This window comes from Podarcis raffonei, chromosome 12 (assembly GCF_027172205.1).
Source record: "Podarcis raffonei isolate rPodRaf1 chromosome 12, rPodRaf1.pri, whole genome shotgun sequence".
Lineage (NCBI taxonomy): Eukaryota > Metazoa > Chordata > Lepidosauria > Squamata > Lacertidae > Podarcis > Podarcis raffonei.
In genome coordinates this window covers 42658154-42682902 of record NC_070613.1, presented here as the reverse complement: position 1 = coordinate 42682902, position 24749 = coordinate 42658154, and the positions used below count along the sequence as shown (strand labels likewise).

The window sequence follows — 24749 nt, the reverse complement described above, 5'->3', positions numbered from 1 at the left end:
CAGGCAGGGCTGGGAAAGACTTCCATCCGAAACCTTGAAGGGCTGCTTGCCTGCTAGTATAGACATTACTGGGCTAGATGAATCAATGGTCTGACTCGAGATAAAGAAGCTTCCTATATCTCTGTGGTGATGGTATAGCATGGGAATAATCCACTAAACATCATAAACATCTGATTCATTTCAGCAAGGCTGCCTGAGAAATGCAGCAGTGCTGGATGGATGGTACATTGTGGACGCGGTCTTCATAGATTCCCATCACATTCTTAGGGATTAACTAATATTGTCTGTTAAATGAGTTATAAATTATAATTATAAGCCACAGCACTTTAATCAAGCAATCACTTGGGGAAAGCCATGTTCAGACATGAAATTAAGAGTCAATACAGGGGAAGCCAAGTGCTGCGAATTTATATTGATATCACCAAATCCATTCCTTGGGGACGTTAAGTATGAGGACAGATAAAATCAATTATTTCCCTCCTTTCTAGCTTTTCCCTTTTTAAAGAAACATAAAACTGATCTATAACCTTATTTTGATACCTTAACATGCAAAAATTGCATATTTAGTGATTGCAATATGAAACAATAAGGCTACTGTACTCAGTCCTGATAATTTACTTAATTAGTTGACTAAGGTGCAGGGTGGGTGTGTACTAAGGTAGTGTGTAAATAAGGGCTTGAAACTAGTTTTCTGTATATTGATTGCCTTTCTATTTTGTAATGGAGTGTGTGGTTATAAGACTAGAGTTCCTCAACAAAGGAAAACATAGCTTTTTTTCTTCTTTTAAAATTATTTTGTCACATCTAGCTATAATCAAAATTGACCATTTGAATTTCTTTTGCATCCTAACATTTGCACTTTCAAGAAAGTCACAGTAAAAAACGTAAAGATGATTTCGGAAACAGCTATAGGTTTTCATGTTGAAGACTTCTGTCTAAGGCCTTAAATTATGCATCACCAAATGAAAAGAGGACAAAATTTCATATTTAAATTGCGTAAACCAATTTATGTGAATAGATGCAAATTTAGATGTAATTTTAAAATAGAAACTCACAGCATCTCATGATAGGGAGGAAGACTTTTATGTCTAGCTAGCTAGCTAGCTTAACACACACACACATACGGCTTTATACAAGTCTCAAAGCAGTTTACAAAATAATACCGTAAATACAGTTGACATAAGAAGCAATTAAGCTGAAAAACTGCATATAATACAGTACAATACTTGGAGCATGTTGCCTGCTAACTGTTTATTCCAGGCACCTGCTCACCCTTCTTACAATTCTTAATTATTATTATTTTTTAAAAAGACTTCTACTGTGCAGCACTTAAAATACAGGGCTCTTTCAGATAGTTTGCTGATAATCCTTCAAACAGAGGACTGTCCCAAAGGTAAGACACATGACCAACCTTTGACTGCCTTTCTGAAGTAGAAATATTGTATACATTAACAGAGGGGTAGCCAGTGTGGTGTTTTCCAGATGTTGTTGGCTCCAATTCCCATCATCCCAGTCCGTTGGCCATGCTGGCTAGGATCAATGGGAACATCAATAGGACATTACACTGGCGCCTTAACAAGTTAATCCTGGAAAAGATAGCCAGTGCACTTTACCTGTAAGGCCTTAAAACAACAACAACCCTACTACCTTTTTGTAGCTTTTGTTTCCTGGGATCAGTGCAAGGATAACAGTCCTACCAAACCATTTTAATTGCAACCCTGAAGCATAGTCAGTTGCAATGTGTCTACTGTTCTGTGAAGGAGAAGTGAAGATGTCTCTACTTGGCCATCAAAGTGGCTATGCCACAAGGGATATCTCTCTCTCTCTCTCTCTCTCTCTCTCTCTCTCACTCACTCACTCTCACGCTCACTCTCCGTCCCCCAATCCCTCTGTTCTCTTCTCCTATCTCTTCTCCTGCTGTGATTGAGCATTATGAGATGAGTCACGCCTCTATGTGCTAGTCCATGAAGCAATTTGTGTGTGGAGTAAATGATACGTATGGATTGCAGAGAACAGGGTTCAGGTCTGGGTCATCACACGCAGAGCTCTCAGCTAATATGAAAGATATAGACCTGGATTACTGTCTGTATTGATTCAGAGACAGAGAGACTTTCATTGTCCTTTAATTTAAGTCTATTTCCTGTGCTATGATCACCATTGTCATTAATGTGGCAAGAGCGCTCTGTTCTGTACTTACTTTTAATATAACAAATGCCAGTTTCCAACAAACAGCATGAAGTAGGGTAGGCAAACTAAGGTCCGGGGGCCGGATCCGGCCCAATCGCCTTCTAAATCCAGCCCGCGGACGGTCCAGGAATCAGCGTGTTTTTACATGAGTAAAATGTGTCCTTTTATTTAAAATGCATCTCTGGGTTATTTGTGGGGCATTCATTCATCCCCCCCCCCGAAAAAAATATAGTCTCGCCCCCACAAGGTCTGAGGGACAGTGGACCAGCCCCCTGCTGAAAAAGTTTGCTGACCCCTGAAAAAGCAGGAATGTATCGTTGATGTATTATATATGTCTTTGTTCACATATGTATGTCTTTTGAAATACACCCATAAGACTAATGGGCAGGTTCTGTATACTTTTTATTATTGTTATAACAGTTTTTTTGCATGTTTGGCCTCCTGATACCTCCCCTCAGACATCATTTGTAAAAGGAATGCTTATAGGCTTAACCCTTCATGAAAGATAGGCTGCCTAACCCAGAAGCCGTGACCTTAGACCAGAAATATATGGGACCGGGCTTCTTTTGCCCTGTGATGGTGATACCATCCATTCTGCTCATAATCAAAAGTGTGGTTTGGGGGGGGCATTATTTCACAGGTGGGACCTGCCTAAATGTAGAACCTTAGAAGAGTTTGGATTTCATATCCCGCTTTATCACTACACATTACATTTGTCCCTATTTGAAATTCATTTTGTTAGTTGGGGCCCAGTTCCATGGGTGTAGCCAGGATTTTTGTTGGGGGGGGCAGGACTTTGTTAGGGGGCAGAACCGATGTGATAGATCAATTAGTTAAGTATTTCTATTGCTTTATTTGATGGGGGCAGCTGTCTCCCCACCCCCCACTTGGCTACACCCATGCCCAGTTCTCCAATCTGTTAAGGTCATCTTGAATCCTGATTCTGTCTTCTGCAGCATGGTGTCATCAGCAAATTTGATGAGCATCCCCTCAATACCTTCATCCAAGTCATTGAAAAACAACCAGCCCAGGACAGAACCCTTCAGCACCCCACTTATCACATTTTCCCAGGATGACAAGGAACCATTAGTGAGCACTCTTTGAGTTTGGTCAGTCAACCAGCTACAAATGCCCCTAACAGTTACCTCATCCAGCCCACATTTTACCAGCTTCTCTGCAAGAATGTAATGGGGAACTTTGTCACAAGCCTTCCTGAAATCAAGATAAACTACGTCTGCACCATTCCCTTGATCCACCAGGCTCTATCAAGAAAACAAAACAAATGAGATTCCCCTAGCATGACTTATTTTGACAAGCCCATGCTGGGTCTTAGATATAACAGCATTTTCTAAGTGCTCTAGGGTCTTTCCTGGTCTTGAGGTCAAGCTCACTGATTGGTAATTACTTGCTGGATCAGCTAGTGTCCCATCTAGACCAGCATCCTGTTGTCACAGTGACTAACTAGATTCTTGTAGGAAACCCTCAAGGAGGACCCAGAGACAATAACACTCTCCCTTCCTGTGGTTTCCAGCAACTGGTATTCAGAAGCATTGCCGCCTGTGACCGTGAAGGCAGAGCAGAGTCACCATGGCTAGCAGATAGACTGATTGCCATATCTACCATGCTTTTAATATATTCTGGTGATAATCTTCACTTCTCTTATATATCTATATTTCTAGGAACTGTTGAAAGATGACCATAAAGAAAAGGAAACTCAAAAGCAGAGAGAGAAATAGCAGTCCCTCAGAACACAGCCTGAATTAGGAGACTATTTGACTATTTAGACTTAAAATGAGTATCACGGTTAAATATATCAAGTCAACAAGACTCCCCACGCCCTTGTAGAGCATTTTGCACCTATAATCACACATTGAGTCATCATCATATAATACTGCAGAATGGCGAAATTAATGAGCAGTTGAATTTTCAAGGAAAGAACTGAAAATATGTCAGAAACTGCTGATGCATGATGACCTCATTTGTTCATTTCTTTACCTGCATAGGTTTGGATTAAACAAAAATGTGTTTAGGTGTTTGCTCGTAAGGCTAGAAAATATATCATGTCATAAAGAAGGAAACTACAGTTAATCTTATTTTCACTCATCTTTTATTATATAAATAATAGGAGAAGGTTTTATGAAACTGTGCCACTTGGGTGTGACCATATTCCCATTGTTTTTAATGGCTCATATTACCATCCTCTGATTCCTTGTGTCAAAAATTCACTGCTGGAGAAAAGGCAGGGACAGACTGGTGAACATCATTTAAACTCCACTCTAGGTCTCCTTGTCCTCTTTCATGGGGCTACATACTGATGGACAGATTGTTCTGCCTTGCAGAAGATGATTAGGCCTGATATGTACAAAAATTTCATCACATCATAAATGTGTTACTCGTATTTTTCGCTCTATAAGACGCACCAGACCACAAGTTTTTGGAGGAGGAAAACAAGAAAAAAAAATATTCTGAATCTCAGAAGCCAGAACAGCAAGAGGGATCGCTGCGCAGTGAAAGCAGCAATCCATCTTGCTGTTCTGGCTTCTGGGATAGCTGCGCAGCCTGCATTCACTCCATAAGACGCACACACATTTCCCCTTACTTTTTAGGAGGGAAATGGTGAGTCTTATAGAGCAAAAAATACGGTATTTCAGATTTGGAGGAGGGCATCCGTCAAATAAAACTTGAAAGAGCTTTAATACTTTTTGAATGTGTTTTATAAAAACATGGTCAGGGAGAAGGTCAAAATTGAATCACTCTCCCTTGACATTTCATTTTCTACGTGTAAGGAATATTTTTATATGGCAAAATATTGAATCATGTGATTTCCCTCATCAGTGCTCTCAAATGATACGCAGTTCAGGAATAGTGACGCTGAGTGTGCCTAATTTTGAAAATTCAATAGCTTAACAACATTGCTAAAAATATATACTGTATACAGGAAATTAGCCATATGCATTGATCAAAACCAGCTTGGTCCTTGCAATCCAGAGTCATGCTGCCACACCTCAACGCTGTTACTTGCTTATCCACTGCTCACTGTGATATGAAATTCCAACTTTATTGGAGACAATGGACCTATGTTAGTCCTGGCCATTATTTCCATTGGGTCTTCTGGCTTTGCTTTGAGCCAAAGTTAGTTGAATGCAATCCTTAATCTAAAGGCAGAAGTGGTTGGTTGCTGGAATATACAGTGGTACCTCGGGTTAAGAACTTAATTCATTCCGGAGGTCCGTTCTTAACCTGAAACTGTTCTTAACCTGAGGTACCACTTTAGCTAATGGGGCCTCCCGCCGCCATGCCGCCGCCACACAGTTCCTGTTCTCATCCTAAAACAAAGTTCATAACATGAGGTACTATTTCTGGGTTAGCGGAGTCTGTAACCTGAAGCATCTGTAACCCAAGGTACCACTATACTGTAAACAGGATTTTTAAAACTTCATAAGGTAAATATATCTCACAAAATACTCACTTCTCTTTCTCTGTCCGCCTCTCTCTCTCTCTCTCTCTCTCTCTCTCTCTCTCTGTATATATAAGTGCTGTTTTTTCTAATTTTATTTTTGCTTTTAGTTCACCGTGCTAGAATACACACCAATCTTGGGAAATCAAGCTAATGTCTCCCAGCTGTGCAGGAAAAGTGTGAACAGCTCTGTCAAATGAGCTACCCCCATCTCTCTTTTTTTTCACCAGACAGCATCTTATACTTGAGCAGTCCCTTCGCATTTGCCTTTTGAGCTGGTGTGACATAACTGCTGTTTCATTGCCGACAGGAAAGTTTCTGTGAGGGATAAGGAACTGGTCTTTCAGCTACCCTAGCTGGGGGAAGGGGGGGGGAAACGGTTTTAGTTGCAGGCCCATTTTACTGGTGAATGGCTAAGGAAAGCTGACAGGATAAGAAAAGGATACACGGACACGGCTCTATCTTAAAGGTTGCTAATTGACCAAGTGGTAATCTGAGGGGAAGTATTATCCAACCTTGAAATGCTTTCGCCAGATTAAGTACATTGCATGTCATCAGTTAACCCATTGAGTACAGTGGCCAAGTGTTTTGACAGTCACATCTGGTACCATAGACTTACATGTTACCTAATCAATCGTGATGTAGGAAGTACAATAGATAAGCCAATCCAAGTGCTTCTTTGTTTCATGCACAAATTCAGGGGGCATTGGAAAGGCTAACCACAATATTTTTCAAGGGCAGCAGGACAGCTGCTTAGAACACTGATCTTTCACATCAGGTGGGTAGGGAGGAGAATTTAAAGCAACATTTGGTGCGAAAACATGGTAGAAAATACCAGAAGTCACCAAGTTAATATTTAAACTTTTTTTACCATGCATTTCCCAACATCCCTGAATTGTCAGTAAACCACTGAGAGCCCAGTTCCATGAACTGGTATTCAAAAAAAGGGACCAGTGATTACACCTTGATTGGAATCCAGTTAGACTAGTCTAGACAGTAAAATAAATCAATAATAAGCCCATAATCTGATAAGGATTTGTTACTGAAGACTTTTTTTATCTGATGCTAGTGGGGAGTACCCAGAGCTGCTTGGGAATTTTTAGAGACCCAAAAATGCTGTGTTTTTTAAGCGAATGCTGTCATTTCTGAGCTTGGACCCATCACACCAAAATGGGTCATGCCAAAATGATGTTTCAGTCCACCATCTTGATTCAAAATAGTGGCTGGTATCCAAACGATGACCAAGTCCACCACCTGCACATTGGGAGTCCTCACGCCAAAGTTGATGATGATAACTCAAGAGGCAGCCAAACCCATGCCACATACCTCTTTAATTACAAATAAAATGCCTCTGCTATTGTGGAGTGATGTTACCTTTGCATGATTTAATGTTACTCTACTGGAAATTTCATGAATACTTTATGGTGCTCATACGCGCACACACACAAACACAGAAAATGTGGCATAAACAGATGCATAATATCAAGTCTCTTGCTACTATACAATGTACTTTATTTACACATTTATCTTCTCTCTTGCTCTTCTGCAAGGAAGTAGCATACATGATCTCCCCTTTTATACTCACATCTATCCAGTGAGGGAGGTTAGATGGAGAAAAAGTAGCCACTTCAAGGTCTCTTAGGCCCAGTCTGCACTATACATTTAAAGTAGTATCATAAGCACTTTACTCAGTCATGGCTTTCCTCAAAATAATCCTGTGAACTGTAGTTTGCTAAGGATGCTCTGAGTTGTTAAGAGACCCCTATTCCCGTCACAGAATTTCCAGAGTTATTTGGGAAGAGGGACTGATTGTTAAGCTACACTGGGAACTGAAGTTTTGTGGGGGGGGATAAGAACTCACAGCATTCGTAACACTACACTTCTTTAGGGGAAGTCATCCTGTTTAAAGTAGTATGGTAGTGCTTTAAATATATAGTGCATAGATGGGACCCCAGTGTATTTTATGGCTGAGTGAGGATTTGAACCTACATTTCCATGAACCTAGTCTAGCACTCTAACCCTTCAATCACACTAGATATTTTTCACAGATCAGAGATAGGGAAGCCATGGCTCTCCAGATGGACTCCCGTTCCTTCCACTCCAAATCATGGCCAATGGTCAGGGATGATGGGAACTATAGTACAATAGCATCTGGAAGGCTTCAGGTTTTTCACCTCTGCTTAAGCATTAGTTTTAATGTTTTTATTCTTCTAGTCAGCCCATTAACAAAGGAAAAACAACCCATTTAACAAAGAAAGATGACTACTAGTCTCTTGGCCTCTGTTTCGGTTCACATGGCATGGTCAACATTTCTTAGGCAGAACCCGTTGTGTGACAGTTGTTCATAAAGGTGAAAACAGAAGTGACCTCTTCCAGCATCTCAGTAACTAGGGTTGGGCTTGCACAAACAGCTTGGCATCTGCCGCCACATCTTTAGCGAGTTGGCAGCCTCGATGCCCTTTGCAGGTTGCAATCAAACCTGCCTTCTACAGAAACCTCTTTCTGGCTGATTAACTTTAATGTAATTTTAATTAAAAACCACAGTGTCAAAGGGTTTAGCTGCTTGAGAAATAAGCACAGATTGTGGCACAGTGGCAGCAGTCACTTGGAAAATGGAAATGCATCCTGACAATATTGTGCGGGGGCCAGATAAACAAAGCTGCAGCTCTCTTACCTCGCACATCACAATAGCAAGGACCACTTACAAAAATCACATAGATCCCTTTGCCGATCTCACATTTCAGATGTTTGATGTTCTACAATCTCCAATGCACAGTTTCAAATATTATAAAGTAAAATGAAAAAACAACAACAACCTCACAGCCTTTTTCTTTGACATTACGTATTTAAGGAGAATTAATAGATATATGTGTAGCAATTCTTGTTTGTTTTGAATTGCTGAGCTTTTTCTTCGTGGTATAAAATAACAACTCCCATTCCCCCCTACCTTAGGTTATGAAGAAGAAGAAGAAGGGGGGAAACAGATACATCATCCTTCTCCATTCACATCTGAAAGTAAGTTCTATACATGTGATGTTTCAATTTTCTTTGCTGCTAGCTCTTCATGTCACTTGAAGCACTTGAGACCCTTCTTTTATTGTTAGAGAAACTGAATTAGATTATAATTTATTTCACTGCATTCAGAAACTACTAAACAATAGACAGTTATATATGGTACTTTACTATCTTCATATCTTTAATACACCTTTATTTCATAGTGCAGAAATGACTTTTATCCCATTTGTATAGGTCCATGCAACTGCAGGGACGTGGGTGGCGCTGTGGGTTAAACCACAGAGCCTAGGACTTGCCGATCAGAAGGTCGGTGGTTCGAATCCCCACGACAGGGTGAGCTCCCGTTGCTCGGTCCCAGCTCCTGCCAACCTAGCAGTTCGAAAGCACGTCAAAGTGCAAGTAGATAAATAGGTACCACTCCGGCGGGAAGGTAAACGGCGTTTTCGTGCGCTGCTCTGGTTCGCCAGAAGCGGCTTAGTCATGCTGGCCACATGTACAGGTGTATGCCGGCTCCCTCGGCCAATAAAGCGAGATGAGCGCCGCAACCCCAGAGTCAGCCACGACTGGACCTAATGGTCAGGGGTCCCTTTACCCTTTACCTTTATGCAACTGCAGAAGGTGGCATCGCTCTGCTTTGTCAGTAGGGCAGTTCCTTCTTGCTTATCAGTTTCAGTTCTGAGATCTGAGAAGTCATCAAATTGTATGAATTTCAAGTACTTTTCTGCACAATTTTATTTTTTATTTCAATTTGAATAAAAACATTTCTCTGCCGCTTTATATCACACTTACCCTAAGCTTTGTACAAATTGAAGACCACATGTATTCAATATAAATTTAAGATATTTAAAATATACGGTATTACAAAAGTTATATGAAAATAATAGCTGTGGTGATTCTGTCATGCGTCTGACTGATATTCCTGGTTTGGGAAGGGTTGAGTGAACAGAAACTGTTTTTAGAACCCATCGAGGTCAGTGCATGCCAGATTTGTTATACATTTTTGGAGGTTTTTTTAAAAATAGGAAATCCTATACTTATTTACCTGGGCGTAAGCACATTGAACTCAGTTCTGCTTACCTCTAGGTGGATATAGATCAGGGGTAGGCAACCTAAGGCCCAGGGGCCGGATGCAGCCTAATCGCCTTCTCAATCTGGCCCGCGGACAGTCCGGGAATCAGCCTGTTTTTACATGAGTAGAATGTGTCCTTTTATTTAAAATGCATCTCTGTGTTATTTGTGGGGCCTGCCTGATGTTTCTACATGAGTAGATTGTGTGCTTTTATTTAAAATGCATCTCTGGGTTATTTGTGGGGCATAGGAATTCGTTCATATTTTTTTCAAAATATAGTCTGTCCACATGGTCTGAGGGACGGTGGACTGGCCCACGGCTGAAAAAGGTTGCTGACCCCTGATATAGATAGAGGTAAAGGAAAAGGAATTGCAGTGTTATTCGCTGCTTTCCTCTGAGCAAGTAGACCAGTAGCTAACATACATCCTCGAGGTGTTGCTAGACTCCAGTACTGTACCAATCATCCCTGACCACTGGCCATGCTGGCTGGGGCTGATAGGAATTAGAGTCCAACAGCACCTAGAGGAGCACCTACTCCTGAAGTAGACTGTTAGGGTTGCAGTAGCATTCAGAAAGCATATGACTTGACAGTGACTAATAAAACCCTTGAAATGATAATGGAGTAAACAGCTGATTTGCATACTCCAGGCATAAGATAATCAGTGGCGTTGTGAAATCTGCCTTGTTGTCTTTTCTTTGTAGGCTAAACCATAGCTACTCCTTATCATTCATGCAGGCATAGTACAAGAATCCATGCAACTGAAAAAAGTAGGCAAAACAAGCTGCAGATAATGTAGCATAAGTAAAAAATACCCAGGTTGTGAAAATATAACAATTAAGGAATCTAAGTTGGTAGATGTTCTGATAAATATTTGTAGAAAATGCTTGCAGTAATCAAAATATTTTATTTTCTGAGAATAGTTATGAAATATTTGGAGCCCAGGAAGATTTCAATCAGCTTTTCTTGTTCAGTAGAGGAGAATTTTCTCCATCCCCTTCAGATTGCTGGGGCATTTTCGAACAGATGGTGGCTGTACAGGTGGGAAAGTTTCCATGTGAACAGAAGGGTCACAAATGTACTTACTGAGAGGATAGACAGAACTATGGGGGAGAGTTTAAAGCAGTAGGCAAAGGGATGGGAAGTCTATACCAAACCCAACAGTGAGGAAGAGGTTGCTAAAATAAGCAGATGGATAGATAGCAGGGAGATAATAATGAATTCTGAAATATGGAATACACCTTTCATAATCAGACATAATGGAGAAGAATGACCTAATAGCATAAACATGGAGATAAAAAATGATGTTCGGAATATTTTAAAAGTGCCAATGTAAGATGCATGGCCAATAAAAAAGTAAAAGCAATATTGTGTGCACTTCCCATTATATTAGGCTGATTTGTATACAACACTAAACCATGGTTTAGCATTATGAGCATGACCTAGAACAAGGCTAAAGAAGCCTTGGGCTCACATGCTTGCCCCTCTCTTCCTTTGCATCATCCCTCACCGTTGGCCATTCTGGCTGGGCCAATGGGAATTGTAGTCCCAAGTATCTGGAGGGCACTAGATTGGCTACCACCACCATAAACACTTGTGCAGGAACTTGTTCAAAAAGTCCACATTGTGCTATTACACATAAATTATATCACAGTGGTCATGCTTCCACTTCTGAAAGAGGTTGTGCAAGCAGAACCACATCTTTGGATTGGTTTCATTTTTCTCAAAAGTACAAAACAAAGGTATCCCTTTCGAATGTGACCTGGTAAGATTTGTTCAGTAGGATCCCAAGCAGTTATAGTACTTGTGTTATTGTAGTGTGGAGGCTCTTAAGTGTGATCTGTGAGTCTTGGCTTAAATAATGTTTCAGCTGCAAACTCACTAGGTAGCTGAAGGCTTAGGCAAACAACTATTTATGTTTGTTCAATGAGTTCAAGGTGGCATATATTAAGAAATAGTAGTGGGTATTGGCCTGGGTCATAGACAGCAGTTTGAGTTAAACCCATAATCAGCATCAAAGAATAAGGCTGCAGTCCTAACACAGCTTACCTGAAAGTAAACCCTATTTGATTTAGTAGGACTTACTTCTGAATAGACACAATGAGGACTGTACTGTAGGTCAGAACTGGAAGATGAACCAGGAGGAAGGATCTAAGAACAAGCCAGAAATCAGAAACTGAAGTGTAATAAAGAATACAGGAGCATACCAAAGCTCAGAAAGCCTTCATTGCTCGAGCAAGTGTCAACTGGTGCAGGAAGCTCCCTGATACTTTTTCCTATCCAGCAGAACAAAATGGCCATCCTGGGTAGGCAAGGTCAATTCAGCGCCTGAAGTTACTTCACTGAGAACCTACAGTTCATCACATGCAGATGTTTCACACACATCTAGCAGTTCTTAATTCTGCCCCATGTTTACCTAGTGTGCTGCATGGTTGAGCTTGAGTCCCCACTTCACCTCACTGGTTCCTGGTGAGGTCCTGTTACCTTCAGTTCACATCACCTTTGATATAGGGCTGATGACTCATTATAAGTTTGTTGAGAAGAGTTCATGTTTCTGATGCGTTTAGAAATCTTCACAGTTCAAAATCAATATAAAATATAAATAATCATAACAAAGCTAAAACAAGGTGATCATCACCATAATAAAAAAAGATCTAAAGCAAGGTGATTATAAGACTTTTTCTAATGTGGGCCTTTTTTTTACAGTGCATACTGAAACTGTGTTAAAAACTAATTAGCGGGCAGCCCCTTCCTCCCCTTGTCTCCAACTGGGTGGAAAGCAAAAAATACAGCTGCAGGCTTAAAGACAGAGAATATTTTGTGGAATAAAAAGCTTCTCCTACAGAACCTAAATAAGTTTCATAAAAAGTAAGAACATGCACTGCTTCACCTTACTTTAAGTATCTAAGTTAAAATAATAAACACTAAAATAGAAAATGAGGAATGTCTTGTGTGAACAGAAGACAACTCCCTGGTTTAAAGATGGCTGAAAATCCATGTTTGTTTCATCTGTAACTAATGAATGTGACTGGTTAAACAGTGTGATTTGATCAGCCGGTGCTTCATGAACCTACCGTATTTTTCGCTCTATAACACGCACCCGACCATAACACGCACGTAGTTTTTAGAGGAGGAAAATCCGTAGGCATGCCACCCGTAGGCATTCCCTCTATAACACGCACAGACATTTCCCCTTATGTTTTAGGAAGAAAAAAGTGAGTGTTATGGTGCAAAAAATACGGTATGTAAAATTAAACTATTCATATGAAAAGTATCCAATGCTTTGGAATTTCGTAGCTGCGCCTTAATGTGCTCGGCCATTTTCCAGTGATTTCAATAAGTTGTGGGTTGTAACTTGAGTGGATTATTCTGAAAGGCTGAATCTGGCCGCTGAAACTGGCCTCTGAGGGATGTGATTGTAAACCCCTGGATTTATGCCCATTTTTATCTAGCTGAAGAATCTGGGCCCCTGTGTTTGGCAGCCCTGTATTTGAAATCCCTTTGGGTACCAGAACCACTCAGCTTTGCCTCTCCATTCTTTCTGAGCTTGTGAACAAGGTTCTAAGGATATTCCACATGGAAGCAGGCAAGTGCTGCTTTTATGATCACCAAGGGATGATGTTTCCCTGAAGCCTTTTCATGTTTCCTGGATAAAGCTGAGCTGCTGCCTCAAGCCCATTTGACTCACATATGCAATTCCCTTCCATAACCAAGTTTCATTGTGAATCTGGAGGGAAATGCCCAAGGGTCTATTCCTCACAACAATGTGGTGTGTGTACAGCATTTTACTGCACGCATGTAAGCCTTTCCTTTATGAATCAAGCCGTAGGTGTTTATCCGTAACAACGAAGATATCTAATTGCATGAAATAAAGCACTGCTTTTTAGACTGAGAAGAAATTATTTAAGAATATGAAAGTAGGCTGCATTAAAAAGGTTCAAATCATATGAAATGTAAAAGGCAATAAAAGGGCATCTGTTTACAGAGCCATTTATTTTTGGTAGAGTTGCCGTGTATAACACCGAATGCAGCAAGTCTGATTTCATAAATAAAAATCACCTGAATACAAATTTTAACACTTGAACAACTATAATTTCAGATCCTGATGAATTTAATTGTTTTTTTGTTTTTGGAATTTCATCTGAAACTGAGGACTGTTCTGAATTTTAAATATGGGGGACTCATATTGTGCATTCATGATGATTTGTGTTCATGATGGTATTGGGGTGGTTACGTTTCTGAGCTCATTTCAAAATGTTGGTGCTGAACTTTAAAGCCCTAAACAGCCTCGGCCCAGTATACCTGAAGGAGCGTCTCCACCACCATTGTCCAATCCAGACACTGAGGTCCAGCTCCGAGGGCCTTCTGGCGGTTCCCTCACTGCAAGAAGCGAAGTTACAGGGAACCAGGCAGAGGGCCTTTTTGGTAGTGGCGCCCGCCCTGTGGAAACCCTCCCACCAGATGTCAAAGGAAAAAACAACTACCAGACTTTTAGCAGACATCTGAAGGCAGCACTGTTTAGGGAAGCTTTTAATATCTGAAGGACTATTGTATTTTAATATTTTGTTGGAAGCCGCCCAGAGTGGCTGGGGAAACCCAGCCAGATGGGCGGGGTATAAATGAATTACTATTATTATTATTATTATTATTATTATTATTATTATTCACAACACTGCTTTCAATAGTTTGTGCCTGCAAAAGTTTCAGGAAGGACATACTGCTTCATTTCCAAACTGCTTCCTGCTGAAATCCTATAATGTTTTATACCACAAATCTTACTGGGCTTTTTGTCCCACTTTTGTTGCACTATGGTGCAAGATTCCCCCTCTGGATAGCAATAATGTGGTAATTTGGGGGGACACCACAGAAGAACTAATAAAGCGCTGCACTGGACAGTCTATTATAAATTCCCTACTAATGTGCTATTATTGTGTCATGACGTGTTGCAGAATACACCTGTAAAAAAACCAATCTGGAGGAGTCCATGGTTAGTAAGGTTGTTAGGGTGTTTTTCTCGGCAGCACCGCCAGGTGGCAAACTTGAGTACAGTGGTACCTCGGGTTAAGAACTTAATGTGTTCTGGAGGTCCATTCTTAACCTGAAACTGTTCTTAACCTGAGGTACCACTTTAGCTAATGGGGCCTCGTGCCGCCACCGCACGATTTCTGTTCTCATCCTGAAGCAAAGTTCTTAATCCGAGATACTATTTCTGGGTTAGCGGAGTCTGTAACCTGAAGTGTCTGTAACCTGAAGCATCTGTAACCCGAGGTACCACTGTAATGTCCTTGAATATAGTGGGGTTACCCAGGTAGGAGGGATGCTTGATTCTCCTAACAAAAGAGAGATGCTGGCAACCCTCGATCACTTGGTGATCTTCCATAGAGCACTTGGCTGACTGGCTCCTTTTTTCTTGATGCGTCTTTCTGTGGGTTGCCCTACTGTGCTGCAGAACCATTGGCTGTGCATGAAGATTAGCTGCCATGCTACTTCTGGTCATTATAGCTGGCTTTCTGGCCTGGTTAGCTTTGCTGGCTGGCTGAACCCACTCAGGGCTGCTTCAGGTGGCCTGTACATTGAGCATTCACCCTGATTTGTTTGTACAAAGCATATGCAGAGGTTATATGATGTCCGCTCTTTATTGAGCCCTCATTCTGGATATTTTGCATGGAAGTTATATGACAATCAGCATTCACCCCAATTTGCTTGTGCAATGTTTATATATTTACCTGTTAGCCATTTGTTCATCCCACACTTCTCAGTGCATTTCACCACAAAAAGTCATTGAAAGAAAAAAGTTGATTTGCCACACTAGGTTAACAGAGCACTTTAATCTAATTTTCGGGTACGTGCTTGATTTCCTCTCGCTAAATACTCACAACCTAGAGGTGACCTCAGTTTCTGTTGTTGTAAATCCATACACACCTGGCAATTCTTCTTGTCTCACCTAGATGATCAGTCCCTTTGGGAATAAAAAAGCAAAGTTTTGGTCATTATCAGATGCCAAGACTCACCATTTTGAAGGCCTTTAGAGACAAGACTGTCAGCACTCTATTGAACCACTGGTGATACCCCAAGTTTCCAGAGTTGACAGTTAAAATGAATGGCAACAGCAGCAAATTCTCCTTTCCTTTGGCTCACAGTCTGGGAGGCTTACACAGTCTTAAGAAGACTTGACAGTGCAAGTGTTATATAAACCAATTATCCTTCAGATACCTGTGCAGCAGGTAGCTCACATTAAACCCACTCTCCAAATGAACAATTGTCTGCGAGAGATTAATTGGAAGCTTTTAAAATAACCCTGAAAATAGGTGTGCTCATGTCAGTTAGTACACTGAGTTGAATTAAAGCATCATAAATGATGTGGTTTGCCTCTAATTGAAAGTGATTAATGCTGACCATGCAGCCTTGCTGTCTGCAGTAGATGTCTTCTGCATACATCTGTGGGGAAGTGGTTAGCACTGCCCTTCCTTGGTTTGCACCTCCTGCATAGTGCCAAAACACCTAGAGAGGGTGTGATGATTTATGCAATTAATGAAATGAAACCCCCCCAAAATTGTGGGAAAACATTTGCAATTTTGTTCCCAGACACAATCATTTTCTTGTGCTGCATTGGATTTGTTTCATGCTTGGTTGCTAAAAAGATGATTGACTCATGCTGGTGCAGTGCTCATATTGCAGAGGGTTCCAGAAGGGGCCTGCATTCCCTTTTGCTACTGTTCACAGAAGGCTCTGGGGGCAGGATTTGGCTAAATTTGGGAGAAGTCAGGTGGTAGGGCTTGTGTATTTCATTAATTTGAGCCTTTGGCCAATGTGTGAAATATCACTGTTGCCTTTTATATTACTATTCTGCAACTGACACATTGGGATCTACATGGCTCATGTGTTTCTTAACCTAAAGAAGAATGCATATTTTTTTATGGGAAGAGAGTTAACAGAAGGGGCAGAAAGAAGCGTAAAAGGAAAAAACCAGACACAAAGGAAGTTGGCCTCCTTTTTCTTTAATACTTGTGCAGAAGAGAGAATTTCTGGCAGTGTAGCTTTTCATAGGACTTTGGATTCACTTGCCAAAACTCCCTCCTCTCTCCTGTTCTCCTTTGCATCTTGTCACCTTTCACCAGCAATAGCCAACATTGGTACCCTCTAGTAAGTATAACTTCCATCATCTCATATCAGCATGGTCAATAGTCAGGGATGGTAGAGGTGGATTCCAACAGCATCTACAGGGCCACAATTTCAGTTTGCTGTTGAGGATTTACATGCCTGAACCCATACAAAAAACCCATACACAAAACAATCCCTGTACCTAGAAAATTGGGGCTGAAATTGAATTTAATAGAACTTATTTCTGAGTAGACGTCCATAGTGTCATGACTCCTGACACATAGGACCGAGCTGCAAAGGTAAAGTAGAAGCCTAGGCTAGAACTCTCCTCCTGGATAGGTTTGTTTTCTCTATAGTGCAACCTTTGTGTGAAAGTGTGTGTGTGAAAGCATTAATTCATGCATTACTCCCACTTGCCGTGGGAAAGAAATCATAGCCCAGCCACAAACATGCCGCCTAATATTCTATTTGTAAGAGTAAAGCACAAAACGTAATGACATTTCCTTACAATTTGTGCCCAATGCGTCTGGTTTAGGTTCTAGCTTGAAGAGCAGCCAAAAGCTAGTAATAGTCTAAAACAGTATTCCCAACCTAATGCCCTCCTGATGTTGTTGGACCAACCTTTATCAGCCCCAGCCAGCATGGGGATGATGGGAATGAAGTTCCGAATATTTGGAGAGAACCAGGCTGGAGATGGCTGTTCTAAGATGTATGGGTGGGGTCTAACAAATGGCAAGTGTGTTATGCTTCATTCTTCCCCTTTCTTTCAATGTTAGTTCACATACTTCCTCTGTGGGTTTATGTGTCCAATTGCGGTTCATACTAGAAGCAGAAGCAGCAGAAAATCTGTGAGAAAGATTGAATTTTGCATATAATTTCAGAAACCCTTTTAGAAATGAATTAAAGCCCTTCCACATAGCAGGAGAACCCTCAGGCATAATTCTACATAACTATTAATATGCAGTATAAAATATGCAGTATTTTCTCTCTCATAAAAGCAGTTTTTCAACTGTGCTAAAGCTAAGTCATATTCAGGTCTCAATTTTGACCTAAGCCTATTTTGACCTTTTTCTTTTTCCACACTGTGAACACTAGACTTTTAATATTCATCAGTCTTGCATGCAAGTGAAAAATTAAGTAGATTTAGATGTGAAATGTTGGGTCCTCTATGCATTACATTCTTAACCTAATTTTACATGTAACATTGTAGAAAACAACTTTGAACTTTTCTTATGACATTTTTGTTGTGCATGAATGTTGTTATATATATGATAGAAAGTGGAAGAATACAGGTTCTGCATTTCTGTTTTACGTATGTGATAGGACATCACATGTTTGGTTTTTTAATTACGGTACCCTTATTGAAGGGCCAGTCACTAAAGAACATTGTGCAGAAGTATTAAGAAAGTTGGCCACTTTGGCACACAAAGGAGGAAAGACATGTTGCAGAAAATAACGAAAGGAAAACTACTAGCCAGCAATCTGTCCTTGACAGCCAGGGCATTTAGGAGTTGGTGAGCACTTGGTGTTAGTCTTTGTGGAACAATCAGACCAATACTGGGCAGTAAGGAATGATTGAGATAGTCTAGCTGTTTCCTCAAATGTGTCTAGCTGTTTCCCAGAATTGTTCTGGTGGTGTCAGTAGAGTTGCACTGAAAATGGAGCCCTCAGCCCACCTCCAGTTAGGAACGTTGGTCCATCTAGCCTAGTATTACAGTGGTTTTCGAACGCCTCCATAGTCGAACGTTTCAGAACTCAAACGGCGAAAACATGGAAGCAAGTGCCTCTGTTTTTGAACGCACCTTGGAAGTCAAACAGGAAACGCGGCTTCCGTTTTGAGTTTTCCGTTTTGAGGCTTCCACTTTCAGTTTTCAGTTTTCGAACGTTTCGGAATTCAAACGGACTCTAATTCAAACCTGTGCTCTATTACAACCTCTCAATAATAATAATAATAATAATAATAATTCCACTAGTGCTTACAGTAAAACAAATGAAATCTTCAGTTTCTCAAACTGGATTGGCTAATTAATGGTTTGAAGCCAGTGGTTTTAGACGTTGGATGCCATAAAGCAGAGCAGCAGGTTTTCTTAATGGAATGCTCTGGACTGGAGAATTGCCACCCCATTCTGTGCAGCCATTCAGTGGCAGCATCACAGTGCATCAGGGGTACAAATGGGAGACAAACTGGATCTGCCAAATAACTTCATTGCTCAAAATTAGTAGGTCTGGGAGTCGCCTCTGTCTTCAACCCCAGAGAGATGCTGTAGACAACACTAAGGTAGGTGGACCAGTGGTATGACTCAGTTTATAAGGCAGCTTCCTATGCTCCTATGTGCATAAAAGAAAGGGGTTCACGCAAGGCCATGAGAGAGCTGCTAGAACCCTTACTAATATAGTTCATATCCTTCAACAACAGTGACAGTGATGGCCGATGAATGAGCACTGATTTTAAACTTTGGAACACAGATTTTAGTTGAAGGAGTGGTATTTTTTGATATACATGAGTTTATAGGGAATTTCTAGTTACGTTCTCCTCTTGATGCTGAAGAAGCGTATGTTGCTGTTGTTAATTTGCTGTCCGGTCTTTGACCGCAATAAAGATTGATTGATTGATTGATTGAATCCTTCAACAACAAATTAAATTCCTTTAGAATCACCTTGTTTCTTTTGGTAGCAGGACTGTAAACAATGGCAGAAAAGAAGAAAAGAGAGCACAGTTCTATGCCAGATAATTTAAATGGTGTACACCAAACTGAGCATGCCATTTGGCTGATGTTGCAGCAAGACATGCAAATGACTCCAAACCTTCTGAGAATCTTGTCTTCAGCGAAGATAACACATCAGAAAGGAGAGCTCATTCCCTAGGTTGTGCAAAATGGATTTCTGAGGAAGAGACGCATGCCTCTACTCAGAGAAGCATGAATCCTAAAATGCCCTCATCTTTAAACACTTGCTGCCATCTTAGGCACTTGAAGACAAATCAAATAAATATTTTAGTTTGTGAGCACCATATGGCTAACACTTCACATTGCGGTGCCAGCTGCCAATTTGTTTGTTGGTGTTTGGCTTTCAAGTTACTGCCTGATTGATAATGAAAGCATACACTTTCCATTTCTTTGTCAGCAGTTAGAGGTATGTTTTCAAGTTCAAATACAGTTAATGTAGAATGGAAAAAATTAGGCTTATTCCCCACTCCCATTGTTTGAATGAATTGACATATGCTCTACATAGTACATATATAAAATTTTGGCTATAACTGATAGGAATGGAACCACCATATTCAAAGTAATATTTACCAGATACGTGAGAGTAAGGAAGACTACCGCCATCATATCATGCATGCTGTAAGCTCTCATTAGCACATAGTTGGTCTTCATTCCTAATAGAATGCTGGTCTAATAGAGAATACACATACAGTCGTACCTTGGTTGACAAACGTCTTGCGACTCGAACGCTTTGGCTCCAAAACACTGCAAACCCGGAAGTGAGTGTTTCAGTTTGCGAACGTTCTTTGGAACCTGAATGTCTGACGTGGCTTCCGCGACTTCCAACTGAGTGCAGGAAGCTCCTGCAGCCAATTGGAAGCCGTGCCTTGGTTTTCAAACGTTTTTGGAAGTCGAGCAGACTTCTGGAACGGATTCCGTTCGACGACCAAGGTACACACACACACATTCCCTATTAGGGCTGTATTTCCTTGGAAGAAATCTCAAAGAGGTTACTTGATAGGTCAGGCCACCCCCCCCCTCTCCCTTTCTGCAATCCTTCTTTCCTTCCTTCCTTCCTTTCTTTCCGACACACCCTTTCTCTCTCCTTCTCCTTGTCCAGTACACTGCTGTGGAAAGGGTAAATCAATCTTGTCAAAGGTCTGAACTGATAGCTTTACCCCCCCCCCTTTCCTTCTCATGTCACTCAGCCCCCAGATTTCCCCTCCTTCATGAAATTAAGCTGCAAGATCTAGATGGACCTTTGGTCTGATCCAGCGATAATTTATTCTGCGTTTAATTAGTTTATTTCCCACTACTTTTTTAAAAGCCTTTGGTCCTTTATATTTAGTTAATATAATTAAAATATCCAACTTCCTTGTTTCACTTCTGTTGCCTTCTGAAATATTGACCAAAACATCTTACTTTGGCTAGCTAAGATTGCCATGAATAGCTTGAGAGCATCCATCCTACCTGTGACAAAGTGTGATGAGTTTAAGGGGAGGGATAGCATCTAGGCCAGTGTCTACAAATGGAGCACTTGCACATGGAGGTTACCAGATCATCTGTCTCCATATAGTAGGCTGTTTGCCTGTACAATGCACTGCCTTGTAAAATGCATTGGGCATTTCTTCTCTGTTCCTCTTGCTCTACAAACCCATAGAAAAAAATGGGATGGGAATATTCCATGACAAAAGTGTAAGATCTGCTGAAGAAAGTTTTAAATCAGAACAGAATGAATTATTTCCATTTATCTTCACTTGAGATTAATGCCTACCCTTCTCCTGTTATTTTCTTCTTCCTGGTAACATATCCGAAGAAATGGCCGTATTATCCCTTTCCAGACTTTTCATGCCAGTGAAATTGAGGTTGCGCTACACCTGATTCTTCTTTTATCCTTTCTTTTTGGAGACGCTGCTCTGATGAGACTTTCATGCCCACTTGCCCCACATATGGTTGTGGGAAATATGCAGTCAGATCTAACAATGCATATTCTTTCTATTTAGCATGTGGAGGGGTTAAGACCATGCAGACCATAGAAAAGTAATTGGTAGAGAAGGCTCCGTGTGGTGTCATTTCCCCTCCTCTCCTGGGAAGGAAGAAGCAAAATGAGTACTTCCTGTTCCTTCTCCCCCTCTCTTCAACCAACCGTGGGGGCAGACATGTCTCAAAGTTAGCAACAGGCACCGACCTGAAACTGTTTTTCTGTAAGCACAAGTATTTTACCTTCATTTAATTTAAGGCTGTTGCTGCTAAGGACGAATGCTTGACTGTGAGTAAAATGTATATTTTAAACTTACTTTTCAATCTGTAGCCTGTTACTTTGAAAGATGTGGTAACGAAGGGGGAGATCAGCCTAACAGCTAATTCCTATACTTTCAATTAAACTGCCTAAGATGGGATTTAAACTGTTTAGCTCTGTGCTTTTAAATGCAACTGGTAAGCTGATCCTTTTGTCTGTGAACCAACATACATGGGTCTGTAACGGAATGAAATATGGTTATTAAAACCCATTAGTGATGTCATATGTGATGTCAGGTGAGGGGAAGGCACAGAAGAAACCAAAAAGAAGCCGAAGGGCATTGGAGGGCAGAAGGTTTACTTAGGAGGCAGGGCAGGCAGGCTGGCTTTATAGCACACTCAAGTTTGAACTCTTAACATTTTGCTGCTCATCCCTGCTCCCTGCTTCACCACTTCAGCTTTGTTGTTGTTGTTGTTTAGTTGTTTAGTCGTGTCCAACTCTTCGTGACTCCATGGACCAGAGCACGCCAGGCACTCCTGTCTTCTACTGCCTCCCGCAGTTCGGTCAAACTCATGCTGGTAGCTTCGAGAACACTGTCCAACCATCTCGTCCTCTGTCGTCCCCTTCTCCTTGTGCCCTCCATCTTTCCCAACATCAGGGTCTTTTCCAGGGAGTCTTCTCTTCTCATGAGGTGGCCAAAGTATTGGAGCCTCAGCTTCACGATCTGTCCTTCCAGTGAGCACTCAGGTCTGATTTCCTTAAGAATGGACAGGTTTGATCTTCTTGCAGTCCATGGGACTCTCAAGAGTCTCCTCCAACACCAGAATTCAAAAGCATCAATTCTTCGGTGATAAGCCTTCTTGAAGGTCCAGCTCTCATTTCCATACATCACTACTGGGAAAACCATTGCTTTTACTATACGGACCTTTGTTGGCAAGGTGATGTCTCTGCTTTTTAAGATGCTTTTCTCCCAAGAAGCAGGCGTCTTGTCTCGCTGTGCCTGATGGTAAGGCTGGCCCTAGCCATTGCCATTGGAGGGAAGAATGGGAGAGCAAAAATACAACAGCACTGGGGTTTTTTGCAGCACTGTCTGTGGACATATGTTGCTTTCCTACTCACAGCAAAGCCAAAAGGGGACCCCTGCTTGCTACGTTGGGCATGATGCAGACAGAGCAGGAATGGGAAAGCGCCATAAACCCATCTTTTTATTTGTGAGGGCTCGGCAATTCCTAGCTGCAGATGAGCAACAAGCTGCTTTTTCAACGGCTGTTTTAAGGTGTGCCTTAACATTCAAAAGCCAAGAAAAGAATGGGAGAAATTTGCATTTCCAGTCCACATTATAGGCGTTTCAGTCAGTATTGCTAATTGCTTGCACACTTCCCAAATGCACCAGAGTGGACAGGGCTTTTGCATGGTGCCGCACTTGGCAGTTCCAGGTTTTCCACTTGGCGCATAACATTTTTGCGAGCCATTTTCTTTTCCCTCCTCAAGCATGGCGTAATAGGCTTTAAGTTTGTTAAGCTGCGCTGCCAGCCCCCCTCCCAGTGCCCTGCTGTTCTATTATATTGAACTTGTAAGCGGGACGCTCTGCCAGCTTCACCCAGATTACTGCTGCAATAAGGGCCCTGCTGAGTGACTAGTGTCATGATAAGTGCTAAGAAGGGAGCTCACCATCTTGGCATACTGTTCTCATCTTATTAAATTCAGCTTTGTGGAAGCAGGGAGTCTGCCTCTCGGTCTGGCTGGCTCTACCTCGGTCCAACTGCTACTGTCAGACAATATGAAATTAGGAGCCACCACAGCTAATGGCAGGTGCTGCACCACAGCTGAGGAGTTGGGGAGGAGGAGGGGGATGGAGAAAGAAAGAAAAGGAAGCAGGTTGTGTGTGTGTGTGTGTGTGTGTGTGTGTGTGTGTGTTTCAAGCCCTCGGCAGATTTAGAACCTCCAGCTTTAGGTTGGTTCAGACCCTTATATTTTAAAGGGCCCTAAAATTAGATCACCCCTAGGCACTCAGAAAAAGGCAAAGCTTTATTTACATTGGTTAAGATCCTTCTTGAAGGAGGGACAATTGTAAACCAGGGTGGCTAACCTGCAGTTCTCCAGGTATTGCTGGACTCCATCTTCCCTGACCATTGGCCATGCTGGCTGGGAAGTCCAGCAACATCTGCAGCAAACCACATTGGGGAAAGCCTATTTAGAGGTTTAACTCTATTGCAATTATCTGTATGGGTTAGTGATGATCTGGATTTATTCAGGCGAAGCTCTTTGTAAATTATTCTACTTTTGGTGTGTTTGTGTGCGATTTTCATCTGGCAGCACAGTAGTTTTCCTTCGCCTCTTATATTTGGGCAATAGTCTTTTGTATCATTCTTATGCTTTTAATTAGGTCTTTGATATTGTCCTTCAGAGACTACTTTTGCTATAGCTAGATGTTTGCCTGAGATGTGATGATTATTTCCACCTATGTATTAGGTTACGGATTTGTAATATTGGAAACAGCTAAAAAATATATTTATTTAAAAGTCCAAATGTGATGAGAGATGTAAAATTCGCTATTGGTGTAAAAGATTAAGTGGCTTCCTTCCTTTAACAACAACAAAAAAAAATGCAATGTTTTCCAGCAGTCAGAGAATTGCTTGAAAGACTCCCCCTCCTCAGTTAGTGCTCTTTCTTCCTTCTGAGTGACACCCACCCCCCACTGCTATTCATTTTTAAGGATCCCTTGCGCTCTAGGTGCAACTAAGAGGGATCAGCATGACTGCTGGTGCAATGCCCATGCTGGACTGTAGAACATATAGCACCATGTGCTTAAAGAAACCAAACCTTTTAGAAACATTTTTATTGAAATGAAATGATTTTTTTGTACATTATACAAAGCAATTATACAATAAATTGAACCTTGTGAGTCTTAATGCTTTACACGTTTTAGAATACCATACTTACCTACATATGCTGGGACACAATCATCAGGGTATGAA

The 24749-nt window shown here is 41.3% G+C and overlaps 1 protein-coding gene across 3 annotated transcripts in view; it reads left to right on the top strand.

Annotated features, from left to right (window-relative positions):
• The window catches only part of EOMES (eomesodermin), a 149627-nt gene that overhangs the window by 22929 nt on the left and 101949 nt on the right, over nt 1-24749 (top strand). The window contains exon 2 of one of the 3 annotated variants that reach the window (XM_053410578.1): nt 8597-8659. The exons of the other annotated variants lie outside the window; for them this stretch is intronic. The gene's annotated coding sequence lies outside the window, so the exon portion shown is untranslated. The remainder of the gene's footprint in view (nt 1-8596; nt 8660-24749) is intronic. 3 annotated transcript variants of the gene reach the window in all.